Source organism: Mastomys coucha, unplaced genomic scaffold, assembly GCF_008632895.1.
Source record: "Mastomys coucha isolate ucsf_1 unplaced genomic scaffold, UCSF_Mcou_1 pScaffold8, whole genome shotgun sequence".
NCBI lineage: Eukaryota > Metazoa > Chordata > Mammalia > Rodentia > Muridae > Mastomys > Mastomys coucha.
In genome coordinates, this window is record NW_022196914.1 from 68,746,697 (window position 1) to 68,759,853 (window position 13,157).

The window sequence follows — 13,157 nt, forward strand, 5'->3', positions numbered from 1 at the left end:
CAACGGCAAGCCAAATGTCATCGCCATTTTGTAATGGCGATGTGCTTATGAAGTGGCTTCCTACAGTATTCCTACTTCTTCACAGGCTACACTGAGCTTTGATGTCCGATAATCTGTCTCTTTTATCATTCAGGAAATCTAGATTTTCACTTAGAAACTTTAAAAGAGATTGTGTATGTGTGTGTGTGTATGTGTATGTTTGTGTGTGTTTGCCTACATGTGTGAGTGCATGCATACATGCATGTTTGTGTGTGTGTGTGTTTGTGTGTGTGTGTGTGTGTGTGTGTGTGTGTGTGTGTAGGTCAGAGGACAACTTCTCTCTTCCACCATGTGAACTCAGGTTTGGATTTTGAATCAGGATTGGAGGCTTTTACTTGATGAACAGTCTTATTTAGAATTTTTATTAGTGTTTAACATTTTCTTATTGAGGCTTGGACTATAATCTTAGTCTTTTAAAAGCCATAGTAGTTTTCAGTTCTTCATAAACATCGTCAGTGTTTCCTGGGTATTGGTAATACCTTTGTTCCCAGTTAGTATCTCCAGGAACATGGCGCCTTGAGAATGGGTGAACATCTCAGGGACTCTCTACCTCTAGCTATACATCTCACAAGGGTCAGTGATGAGCAGCCAGGTTGGAGTTCTGGAGCACCAGTGAAAAAGTGTATACATACGTATGCTTATATTTATATGGAACTTTAACCTTTTTCTTGCTGCCAATCATTCTAAACTTTCTTGTTTGTGGGAGCTCCTGTCTGTGTGGCAGAAGGTGGCAAGGAAGGCCATTAGAAAGCCTGAGTGATTGAACCCATCCTCTTCCTCCCTTGTACCCCACGGCCTGCTCCTGGCTGTTTAGGCGTCCCCACCCAGGACTGAATCTTCGTACAGAGGGGAAGGATGGCTTGGAGCTTCTTGTGACAGAAGCGGTAGGTAGCTGTCAGAACAATGATGGAGGCACGCAGAGACATGGTTCCAGGGCTGGCTTTGGGACCAGCCTGTTCCTAGGGTGTGGTCTCACCTGCGGTTCTGGCTGTGTATGCCATCTGGCTTTCTGCTTTTGTTGGGAAAGAGTAAAAGAAACTTATTCTAGATATTACAGCTTAGTTTTCAGACTCCAATTAGTCATAGGGAGAAACCAAATTCAAGGTCCCAGGTCCTACAGGAGCTGGGGACTTCCCAAGCTTCTGTCTTAAGGAAACAGGTGTCTGAGCCCAGACAGCTCAAGGACAGCTTCTCCATTTTGCTGTCAGGGTCCAACTAAGTTCATGTTCCTAGGAACCTACTCTTAACCTGATTGGTGAAAACTCCCCTATTGTCTATGCTACAGCCCACCCTGCACCCCCTTGCTTTGTGGTCTCATCCTTTGAATATGCTGTGCAATTCTTCTTCAGGGACAGAATGTAGCTCCCAGATCTGTTTGGTGGCCTGATTGGCCAGTAGTGGATTAATTAAAATATATTTTTGTTGTCTGCATTGACCTGGTGTTTGGGTTATGTTGGGTTTATGCGGACCCCACAACACTTTTTCTCTGTTTCATTATTTTTTTCTTCTTCTTGTTCTCTGGCTTTCTATTGATCTAGTGAGCTATTTAATGTTTCCAGATCTCTTTCCAGTTAACTTTGCCAGGATTGGTTTCTGTTGTTTACAGCAGCAAGGACCTACACTGATGGAACAAGCAAGTGAAGTTGGAGTAGCTTTTTAGGCCTAGGAAATTGTGTGGCCTGCCTGAAAGTGAAGCTGTGACTCAGACTGTTGGATGATAGCCTTCCAAGGTGGGAGGGATCTTTGGAGTTCCCAGTAAGTCTGGAGGCACAGGGGAAAATCTGTCAAAGACGGGAGCTTTGCCAGTTGAACCCTGGACTGAGAGTTATACAGGGAACTGGAATTGTTAAATCAGTCTGACTCTGGGCTTAGAGGCCATCACTGCCATCTTCCAATGTGGAAGCTGCCCAGATGTTGGTAGGCATGCCAACAGGATGTTGAAATACACTGTTCTGATTCAAACCAGGTGGATCCTGATTGCTAACCCAGTTCTGTAACATCCCTTCTAAGGTATGTTGGTGATTAATTCATGCTAATTTCAAGCCTAGCAGTTGCTAGGCTTGACCCTGAAATCTCTGTCCTGACCCTGAAATGTTTCTGTGTTTCACACCCTGCCAGATTTCTTTACCCATTCCCTCTGGATTTCTGTGGCTTATCCATTTGACCGTTTCCCCTTTGTCCTTGAAATTACTGTTTTCTTTGATCCTTAGTTATGTTTCTCTGTGAATTCTCACTGCCTGTTCTCATCTACCAGTGTCAGTAGAGAAAGGAGCTGGAATTCAGAAGGCTCCCACTCAGGTCCCCTTTAGGCAGCAGAGAAAGCTCTTTTGACCCAGGGGCACAGGAGTATACCAGATGTTATCTATACAGAAACAAAAATTTGTGGGCATTAGTTAGTCCTTTCTATTAATTCTAAACTATACTCCCTGAGAACAGTGAGAATTTGCTCTGAGATGCAGATTGTAAGATGAGGTGTATTGAAGTTGCTGAAAGGTGAAACAGACACACCATCTGAATAAGTGGAGTTGGCAAGCTTGTAAACTGGAAATGGAAGGCGTTGGGCAGATGTGTCAAGTCAGCCTCAGGGAACACAGTTGACGTAATCATCCGCGCCTCTCATGCCAACATCTTTCCAATTGTTTGCTTGAAACTTGTGCTCTGATATGAGGGCAGAGCATTGTGTGCATGTAAAACTTGAAAAAAGATTGAACTTAAGTTCTGAGCCGGGTTTTAAGTTTTAGTTTTATATTTATGCAGTGGCAGGGGTGTACATACCACAGTGCATGTGTGGAGGTCAGCTTATGAGAGTTGGTTCTATCCTTCCATCATATGGGGCCTTGGGATCAACCTCAGGCTGCCTGGCTTGGCGGCAAGTGCTTTTAATTGCTGAGCCATCTTGCCAGTACAGTTCTGAACTATTTTGTAAGAGTTTTGTTTTGGGGGTGGGGTCTCTGTTAATTAGATCCCTACAAATACTGCTTTGCTCTGTTTCCTAGGATTTCTACTGCTGTGAAGAGACACATGACCACAGCGACTCTTGTAAGGAAACATTTAACTGGGGCTGGCTTACAGTTCAGAGGTTTAGTTCATCATCATCAGGGCAGCAAAGAGGGCAACACACAGGCAGACAAGGTGTTGGAGAGATAGCTGAGAGTTCTACATCCAGATCAGCAGGCAGCAGGAAGAGTGAGACATTGATGTGGCTTGAGCATCTGAAACCTCAAAGCCGACCCCCAATGACACACTTCTTTCAAGAAATCCAATCTACACCAATAAGGTTACATCTCCTAATAGTGTCCATGGGGGCCTTATTTATTTATTTATTTATTTATTTATTTATTTATTTATTTATTTAATGTGAGAACATTGTAGCCCTCTTCAGTCACACCAGAAGAGGGCATCAGATCCCATTACAGATGGTTGTGAGCCACCATGTGGTTGCTGGGAATTGAACTGAGGACCTTCGGAAGAGCAGTCAGTGCTCTTAACCACTGAGCCATCTCATTTTCATCCAAACTGTTACAACCCTGGATCTCTTGTTCTGGGGCCTCTGGTAGGGCATGGTTTCGGGTTGTATAAAGGTTAGCTTTGCTTGAGTCCCTCAGAGAGGTTTATTTCCGAGGTGCCACTCAGTTGAATCTTTATCAGTAGCAGGTGTTGTCCGCTGGGGAAGCCAATAAATAAATTGGGTGTCATTATACAGGGAGTGGTGGGAGATAAGGATGAGGGAAATTTTTCTTTTTATCTAGATGTTTCCCTAATCCAAGAAGAATACCCAGTGTGCGTTGGGAAAAAAAGTCTGAAGGTCAGTCAGTGAAGAGTGAGCGCCCATCCTAATTGTAAGCAAGCAGTTCTCACCCAACTCCCTACCCAGTAAAGGAGGCTGTAGCTTTCCCACATCACATGAACAGTCTTGGAGCAGTACGTTGTGAGGTCAGCAATAGGATGGTTGGGAGTGTGGCAGGACCGGGCTCTAAGCCCAGTATTTACAGCTTTCCACCCATGCCATGCTAAGCAAACTGTTTATAGTCTTTGACCCTGTGGCCTCATCTACAAACTAGGAATGCCAACATCTTGGTCTTGGCCCACACTTAGAAGTAGGTTTTTAATGATTCTCCTGCAACTTACAATATTCAAACTCAAGGTGCCTGTTGTTTGCACCACAATGGGACCAAGGTTTGTCTGTCTGTTTAACTTCCAAGTAAATACTATTACATCTGTCTTTCCACTAGGCCAGGGGTCAGCAGCTTTGTTTTATACGTGGCCAGATAGAAGCCTCTGTTGGCACAGCCCGGCTCTTCTGCTTTATGCCAAAAGCGAGTATAACTAGTATCTAAAGACTGTACCATGAGACTATTTATAAAGCAAACGATGGGCGTTGACCTGAAGGATGTAGTCCTTAGGCTTTAAGGTTTACCTAGTTGTGCCTCATACGTAGCTGGTACTTCTCTTTCTTGTATCCACGTGAAGTCATTACATATGAATAAGTGTAAGCACGGATTCTTTGGAACTTTGGAGTAGACAAGGCGGTGACAAGGCAGGACTACATGGTTTTTAGTGCGGTAGGGAGGAGGGATCTGTGGAATGATAAGTGAATTAACACACCGAGCCTGCACACTGTGATGCAACTGTGACCTGAGAGGGGAGGAAGTGCAGGGTGGAGAGCTCCCAAGTGAAGACTGCTGCTGGAGTCCTGTGTCTTCTGGAAAGAACTGGTTCTGTCATCCTAGTGTGCTCAGGATCATCATGGACTAGAAGCATCATGGAAAAACCGGATGGATACAGCAGGCGGGAGCTGTGGACCTGAGCAGAGATGATCCGATGCCTCTGTGGCCAGCATGGCATGTTTTGCATGCTACATTGAACCACTTTGCATGTGCGTTTGTTGTACAGTTTTCCTAAGCAGGGACCAGGAAGACTGAAGCAGCTAGGAAGACCACAGCTCCTGTCCCCTGCCCCTCCTGGCTGCAGTGGGTTCTTTGTCCCCACCTTCTTTCCCACTGTGAGAGCTCTCATCCTCTGTCATCCCTTGGCAGGCCCAGAGTGCTGTGCTCCGCAAAGTGACCCACTTCATTAGTTTGGCTCTGAGCCCTTGATCATCTGGTTCTTCTCAGACTAGTATTTTTGTACTAGCCCATTCACAGTTGCAGCGGGACCAGAAGGTACAGAGGGGTGCTGTGCAGACATTGTGGGTGCTGTAGATCTGCCTCCCGCCTCCTCGTCCTTCCCTCTCCTTTGGGTGGCTTACCCTTGCCATGGTTGTTGTTCTCACCCTGGTTGTTGTTCTCCTTGGCCACAAAGGGTAGTCTGGAGTGCCCTGCTAGGTTCCCTAGCAAGAGTTTATCTCTGCAGTATGACCCGCAGAATCTAGAGTGGTGCTTGACAAGAAGCTCAAGGTGGTTATTAGGATGGTGAGCAGGATCACTTTTGTTCCCATCCCTTGATGCCCCCCCCCACACCCCCTGCCTCCAAGTTAAAGATTTGTTTATTATATATGGTGTTCTGCCTGCAAGGGTGCCTTCGGCCAGAAGAGGGCACCAGATTGCATTAGAGATGGTTATAAGCCACTAGATGGCTGCTAGGATTGAACTCAGGACCTCTGGAAGAGAAGCCAGTGTTCTTCCTCGATTTTTGTTATACTTATATTCTTAAGGGAAGCCAGTCCCATAGCATTCCCTTAATTCCCAGCCAGTACCACTGCTGTAGGCCCTGCCTGTTTGTCTCCTGTGCAGTGCTCTCCCGATCACAGTAGCTTTGTTACAGTCCTGGAGATCAGCTTCCTGTCAGTTCTCCATCTTTGCTCTTTTACAAATTAATTCTTCGTTTGTTTGTTTTGAGACAATTTCTCTGTGTACCCAGGCTGTCCTGGACTTGTTCTGTAGACCAGGCTGGCCTTTTCCTCTTGAAGTGCTGGGAATAAAGTTGTGTCTTTTGCTTTTCCACACTTGTTCTAGAATCAATATGTTTATCCCTGTAACACTTCCTCCTGGGCTTTTTGATTGGAATCTTGTGGAGTCGGTAGATCAGTTTGGAATTTGACTTCTTAACGAAGTCAAGTTTTCACGTCATAAACAGAGCACGGATCTTTCTGTTTGATGTCTATTGCTCTGCAGTGTTTTGTAGGTTTAAGCTATTTTGTTCATGAATATGTTTCATTAGACTTTAAGTTCTTCGTGCTTTTGATGTTACTCATGTACCCGGCACACCTTCATGCGGTTTTGTGAGATATAATTATTAGCAAATTTTCAGTGTTTACATGGTATGATACCATATTTGCCATACGTACAAATATGTATACACACATATATCATACCACTGAGTATGGCGAGGGGCTTTATAGAGTTGGGTTAAACTCTTAGAATTGTTGAAGGTTTGTCTAACTCATGGATTTCTAGGAAACAGCAGTCTTGGAGAGACAAGTGCTCATGATAATTGACCTCTGGCAGGGTTTATTGCTGAGTTTTGTTAGTATAAAAGCCTTAGGTCACTGAGGCAAAGACACAGGTTGGCTGAAGCTGCGGGTGCTGCAAATTTCTGTTAATAACCAAGAAAGGATTTCAGCACATTCCATGGAAGAGAGTTCAAAATAGGGTGAGAAATCTGTTACCTAGCAGTCAAGTCTACAACGATTTATTGAAGATTTTATCTTTATTTTTATTTATGTTGTATATGTGTTGGAGGGGTGCACAGTACAGAAGAGGGGGCGAGATCTCTTGACACTGGCAGTTGTGAGCTGCTTAATGCAGCTGCTGGGAGCTGAACTCTGGTAGTCTAGAACTGAGAGCAGCAACTGTCCTTAACTACTGAACCATCCTGCTAACCCTCAGAGATTTAGAAATCATCTTTTCCTTATGACTCACATATTCCTTAGTGCTTTTGATTAAAAATTAATTTTAATTTTTTCAAGCTGCGATCCCCACAGGATCGTGGTTATAGTATACACTGTTTCCAGGGTGTTCCCAGCTGTTACTTGGCAGCGGAGGGAGCACCAGGAGCCCAAGATTGCTTTGTTGCTAGTCAGGCAGGCTGATCACTTCTCTGCTCTCCAGGTCTTTAGTGTGCACATGTGGACTTTACAGTTCTGAAATTCATGGTGTGTGGTTTTAAAAAGCATTTGTAAAGGTTACCCAGCAGAGGGAGCCATGTTCATTTGAATGTTCTCTGTCTGAAAGAAAGACATCTGCAGGAGCTGATAGACTGCATCTGAATAGTGTGTGCACTGGCAGTGAAGTGGATCATTCTCTGCCTGGTTTTATCTCCTCCCGGGAGGTTAGCAGTGTTAAGGGCTAGGTGTTAACTAATCCACTGCTTCTGGTTTATTTATTTATTCTTGAACCACTCATCTATATTGTCTTTAAACAATTCATTACTATTTTTTTTAACACTTATTTTATATGTAGAAGTATTTTTCCTACATGTATATCTGTGTATCATGTGCGTATCTGGTACCTGCATAGGCCAGAAGAGGGCACTGGATCCTCTGGAACTGGAGTTATAGATGATTGTGAACCACTGTGTGGATGCTGGGAATTGAACTTGGGTCTTTGTAAGAGCAACAAGTGCCCTTAACCGCTGAGCCTTCTCCCCAGTTTTGTTTTGGAAATATTTTCTCTGCTCTTGACTTTATATAGAACTTACCAGAGTATGTGTCCTCTTATATATTCTTTTGTTTCTTATAGTTTTGAAAGATTAATTCATGCTGATGTGTATAACTATAGCTTGTTGAGTTCTCATAGCTGTTTGTCCTCTGTCTGCCAACATTACATTCTGTTTCCCTGTCAGTGGGGATTTGGGTTGCTTGCACGGTTTGCTTTTACAGCAGTGCTGTCATGGCACGCCGTGGCCACTCTGTTCTGTACAGGCCAGTGTTATTTTAGGCTAGCCAGCATTATCTAGGAGAGGATTGCATTAGAGGATTTGCCTTTCTTTAGAACCTTTTCTTCTAATAGATTCTTAGTAGTTAATAAGATCTTTTGTGAATTATCTCTCATTCTCTCTTTTGCAGTGCTAGGAAATGAGCTACACCTTCAGCCTTCAGTTTTGTCTGGTAATGCTGGGCTGTGCTGTGCCCAGCTCTGCCCAGCCCAGTCCTGTCCTTCTCTCTCTCTCTCTCTCTCTCTCTCTCTCTCTCTCTCTCTGCCCCCCCTTCTGTTACTTTATATGATAAAACACAGGGCTTTGCACGTGTTGTAGACAAGTAGGTGCTCTGCCACAAAACCTCTATGACAGTGGTTCTCAGCCTTCCTAATGCTACGATGCTACAACCCTTTAATACGGTTCGTCAAGTTGTAGTGACCCTAACCATACAACTATTTCATTGCTACTTCATAACTGTAGTTTTGATACTCTTGTGGATTGTAATGTAATTATCAGATATGTGACCCCCAAAGAGATCATAACCCACAGGTTGAAAAACACTGCTCTAGGCCTTTTAAAAATATTATCTTGATGAATAGGAAAATTACCAATTGTACTATATTATTATTATTGTATTATAATTGTACTATATTTCTCTCTCTCTCTCTCTCTTTTTCTCTCTCTCTCTCTCTCTCTCTCTTTCTCTCTCCCTCTTTCTCTTACTCACTCACTCACTATTTTGGTCCCACCTTCTAGCCCTGGCTGGCTTGGAACTCACTTTGTAAAGGTATTGCTGTCAGGCATGACTACCTGAATTCAGTCATTAGAACCTGGAAGGTGGAAGAGAAGAACCAGCTCCTGCAGTTGTGCTCTGTCCTGTACACGCTGTAGCCTGTCAACCTGGCCCCAGGGAAGAAATATTTTAAAAAGGTTGCATTACCTATAGTCTGAGAGTTATTTTCCTTATATTTTAATCTTAAATTTCATATTTTTGCTGTACGTGGTGTGTGTGTGTGTATGTGTGTGTGTTATATCAGGTATCTTCTCATTGAATTGAATCATGGTTTTGGCTAGGCTGGCCAGTAAGCTCTGCCCTTCTCTGCCTTCCACTTATAGAGTTACAGGCATGGGCAGTCATGTCTATTTTTTTTGCATAGGTACTGAGGACTTGAACTCAGGGCCTCAAGCTTGCATGCCCAGTGCTTTTACCCAATGAACCAGTTCCCCAGCTTCTATGATAATTTTTATTTTGAGAAAAGAATAGTAAGATTTTTATTGTTGAAGTAAGTGATCATAATAGGAGATACAAACAAACCATAATTGCGATTCATGGTGTGAATTAGGCAATGTTCTGATTTTCAGTGGCTGAGAAACAGTGTTAACCAAACTTCAGTGGCTTAAAGTGACTCTTCTATTTTAAAAATGTTAAGCTCTGTTATTTTTGAGAAAGGCTTTATAACCCAAGGTGCCTGAGAACTCATGATTGCAGTCCCGCTTGGCCTTGAGCTCTCAGTTCTCCTGCTTTGGGCTGGGATCATAATGTTCCATTATGCCCAGAGTTCTCCCTCCCCTCCTCTGTCAAGAACTTAGAAGGAGCACAACTAGCAGGTTTCTATCTCTGAACAGTGGATCAGTAAGTTCCTTCTCCTCTCACAACCGTGGCACCTTTGCTGCATGTTGGTCTGTTCCTCTCTCTTTACATGAGGTCTCATTCTCCCAGGCTTCTCCCTGCTTTGTGTAGTATGATGGGGCTAGGGGAGTCTCCATACTTACACAGTTAAGTGGCTTAGAAGAGATTATGTCCCAAACATGAGCATCCCAAGTGCAAATATTTTCAGTAGGCAAGAAAGGAAAGTTGGCAGGTAGCCAAGGTGCGTGTCCAGAACAGGCAGAGCTTCCCTTCTGTATTCTGCTTGTCAGAGCAACTACATAGCTCATTCACATCGGGAGTTGGGGTGGGGTGTCTGGTAGAGAAATCTCCTGTGGATGGGAAGCCTTCAGTCACATATTGGGTGGGAAGAGCATATGGGATAAGACAAGCATACAGGATACGATGGGAAGAGCATATGGATGGGAAATATGTTGTGGCCATCCTTGGAAAATATCATCTGTCATAGTTTGCCTCTGGCTACAACAACTTCCTTTCATTTGCAACTCTACTTACCTTCTCCAGTAGGACTAACTGAGTTTCATTCCGGCATGCCATTACATCTCCCGATGGTTGGCTGGTCCATAGCACTTTGGAAATGCAATTGGACACAGGCCTGCCATTTCTGCCACTTCCTAGGGTTGTGTGTGGCTCATGGTTCTCCTCTAGATTCTTTGCTCAACATTCTGAGTTGTTTGCTACACAAGAAATAGCCCGTGTCTGCAGTGGAATGTCTTTCTTAGATACTTCCAATGCCCTGAATGTTGAAAGTCCTGACTGTTTATTTCATTTTGAAAACCCAGAGTGGATTTGCTTTTCAAATTTTCATTTGAACTGTACCACATAGATGGTGGTAACTCTGGAGCTATTGTTGCCTTAGGAATCTCGAGCTTTCTTAAGAATTGCTCCAGTAAACAAAAATCACGTTGTCATATCTCCTTGAATCAGCTTCTGCTCTGTCTGGAGCTACTCAAAAGTCCTCTGCAGCACAGTCCCCTTGCACCTCTCCGACATTTATGATGGGGTATTAAATGCATCCTCTGTCCCTGTCATAGAACGGCTAAGAGCCCTGGGATTTCCTGAGTGACAGGAGTGTCTTGTTACCTGTGACAGTCTGTGTTGATAAATGCTGAGCTTGTCATTGAAAGGTTACACAGTGCTGGGGCCCTGGGCAGCTTCGAGAGATGGACCCAATGACTGGATGATGTGGGCATGAGCATCAGGATGTGCCAATCAGTGGAGGCCAGCAGGATCCCAGGATCTTCTTGGAAACTGGAAGAATGAATTGATGCTGGAAGTTAGAGAAGGTCTGTCCTGCACAGTCACATAAATCTCAGAAAATCTGTCACCTGCAGGAACATGAGAAACAGAAAAGATGGCTTTGGCTAAGGAATGCTTTATGGGAACCAGCAAAAGAGTAAACTGGTTCTTTTTTGTTAGAACTTTTAGCCCCACCTATTGGAGTTTCTGGAAAGACTCTCGAGCAACAAGGTTTGAGCTTCTGGGTTGGAGAACTTGCATTTTCTGGAGGCACAGAAGGTTGGTGACCAAAGGACTTCCATCCCATGCATTCTCATTCTGTCTCTAACCATTTCTTCTTCTGGCTATTTATCTGGCTCATATGTCCTTTAGCATAAACTGTAAATGTATGTGGTGTTCCCCTGAGTTATATAAGCTGTCCTAATAATTTGTGGAGCCTGTGAAGGTGTGATAGAGGTTTCGTGGAGACCTTAGCCAGTTATAACTTCTAACTGGTTATTCAGAGTACAGTTCATAATCTGGGAACATTTACCCGACATCTGAAGCTAAGGGCGGTCTTGTGGGACTGAGCTCTTAACCTTATGAGAAGTGGTACAGTCTCTGGGTAGTAGTGTCAGAAATGAAATGAAGTGAATTATATACTTCTGCTCATGTCCACTGGAGACCTCCTTGGTGGGGGTGGTGGAAAGGCCCCACATATCCAGGCATAGAAGTATTCTATGTTAAGTGGGAAGACTGAGTCAGAAAGTAAAGCACAGCAATGTTTTCCCTTACAAAAACTCTTACTCCGAGTCATAATGTCTCCACAGCCTTGCCTTAAATCTCGCTGAAGTTATAGCAAAGGCCTTGCAGTTTCATACTCATGGCTCCTCCGCTGAAGTCATACTTTACTAAAAACACCTTTGTTTGAACTTTGCATATGTTGTTTTACCTTGTGAACCTTTACTGAGAGGGGTTGGGGATGAAATTGCTTTGTTTTTTGAATCACCCAGTCATGAATTTTTATGTTTTTCTGTATCTACTGAAGCTCAACAATAACAATGACAATAATAACAAATACAAACATGGCGCCGACCTGTCAGCTCACCCCCTGCCACTAGAACTAAAAGAACCAGTTTGCTCTTTTGCTGGTTCCCGGGGAGCATTCCCTAGCCAGAGCCATTTTTTCTGTTTCCCACGTTCCTGCAGGTGACAGTTTTCCTGAGACTTATGCGACTGTGCAGCACAGACCTTCTCTAATGTCTAGTCTCAATTCATTCTTCCAGTTTCCAAGAAGATCCGGGGATCCTGCTGGCCTCTGCTGACTAGCATGTCCCGATGCACATGCCCACATCTGCTTCAGTTACTTGTTTAGTGTAGTGAAGCCAGGTCAAATTTAGTGACTTTAAACAACCCTTACGATTAGATAAACTGTATGGTTGGGAATTGGAAGGGCCTTAAGTAGTCATCAGCTTGGTTGCTGAGCCTGGAGAGCCTACCTCCATGGGGACCTCTTCATTCACAGGTCTGGGTCCTGGCACTTCCTCAGTCAATTTCTTCCCTCTAGTCTCTCATCTTTAGGGGCTCTTTCTGCCACTTGGGCATCTTCCAGCTTGGGGATCTCAGGGTAGTCACACTTCTTACATGATGCCTGGTTACTAGGAGTTTTGCCATAAAGGTGCGATAGTTTCTGAAGTCAGGAACTGAGTTCTAAGCCAGGAAAAGCTAATGTTGCTGGTAGTTTCTATTTATTAAAGCAGTGAGAGCAGCCCATGCAGACTCGAGAGGGTGGAGAATACACTCAACCTCTTGATACTGTGGTGGCAGGTCACCTTGCAGGAGAGTTTAGGAGGGAATACCTTTGGATGTGTGGCAGTCTGCTAAAAGGATGCAATGCTACTCCTGAATGGACCACACTGGCCCTGCCTTATTTACTGAACGACCAGTGTGTGCAGGGTCCGTTCTGTCTTTAATCGGGTTTTCAAACTTGAAGGTGCAGGCTGCATTCACTTTGTTTAGCCCTGTGCCTCCCCTATGCCATTGTCTTGGAGAAATATGTAGTTGCTCCAGTAGGCACATCAGGGGTGCTGTGTGCAGGCCAGGGGGCCTGCTAATACTCTCTAGTGCACAGGAAGCCCCCACAGCACAGCACGAGCTGAGGGGAGAGGGGAGGCCCCTGGTCGTGGAGCAGCTTCCTTTATTCATCTGGACATCTGGTAGTAAAGGCTCTACTGTTTTCTGCTTCACAAGTGTCTTCATTGTTTTTGGCCTGTTTAATCATTTTCACACACATTTCAGAAGCGTCTCATCAACTTCAGGAAAAGGATTTTATAATCTCACTGGGGTTTCTTTCTGACTGTCAGTCTTTATGGGG

At 44.2% G+C, this 13,157-nt stretch overlaps 1 protein-coding gene across 1 annotated transcript in view; it reads left to right on the forward strand.

Annotated features, from left to right (window-relative positions):
• Positions 1-13,157, forward strand: part of Depdc1b (DEP domain containing 1B) — a 71,167-nt gene that overhangs the window by 20,224 nt on the left and 37,786 nt on the right. The gene's annotated exons all lie outside the window — the stretch shown is intronic.